Below are 551 nucleotides of genomic sequence, written 5' to 3' on the forward strand. Positions count from 1 at the left end.
TGTTTTTACAGCTCCTCTGAAGACAATCCAGATAACATGCCCCAATTGTTTCTTTTTCAAATTGTTTCCCTTTATTGTTAGCCTTAGTGCATGTGCTGGTATGGTATTTTCCTTGAAGACTGCTTTTCCTAGAAATGGTTCAATGTGAAAGACAGAACAAAGTACAGCAGCAGGTGATGGGGAGCAAGCGGCAAAACCACTGCCCCAGTACCTGTGGCTGGAGATTGGCTGCGTTTGTAAAGAACCGTTCGGTATGTCCCGAGTCATTAGCAAAGAGAGAATATACCCACAGCAGCTAATAACATCTATATATATCTATGTATCTATATATCCGTAGATAGATAGATAGATAGATAGATAGATAGATAGATAGATAGATAGATAGATAGATAGAACATCTAATAATGCTTCTGGCACGCCCGTCTCCTTCGCCTATTCAGCACGGGCTTTGTGTGGCTATTTCAGTCCTGCAGATGTAAGTCGAGAGGGAGTAAGCGCCTTCCAGGCGGGCGGAGGTGCGCGCAGAGATGCGGCATGCCCCGAGCGCGGGC

Source organism: Acanthisitta chloris, unplaced genomic scaffold (assembly GCF_000695815.1).
Source record: "Acanthisitta chloris isolate BGI_N310 unplaced genomic scaffold, ASM69581v1 scaffold11923, whole genome shotgun sequence".
Lineage (NCBI taxonomy): Eukaryota > Metazoa > Chordata > Aves > Passeriformes > Acanthisittidae > Acanthisitta > Acanthisitta chloris.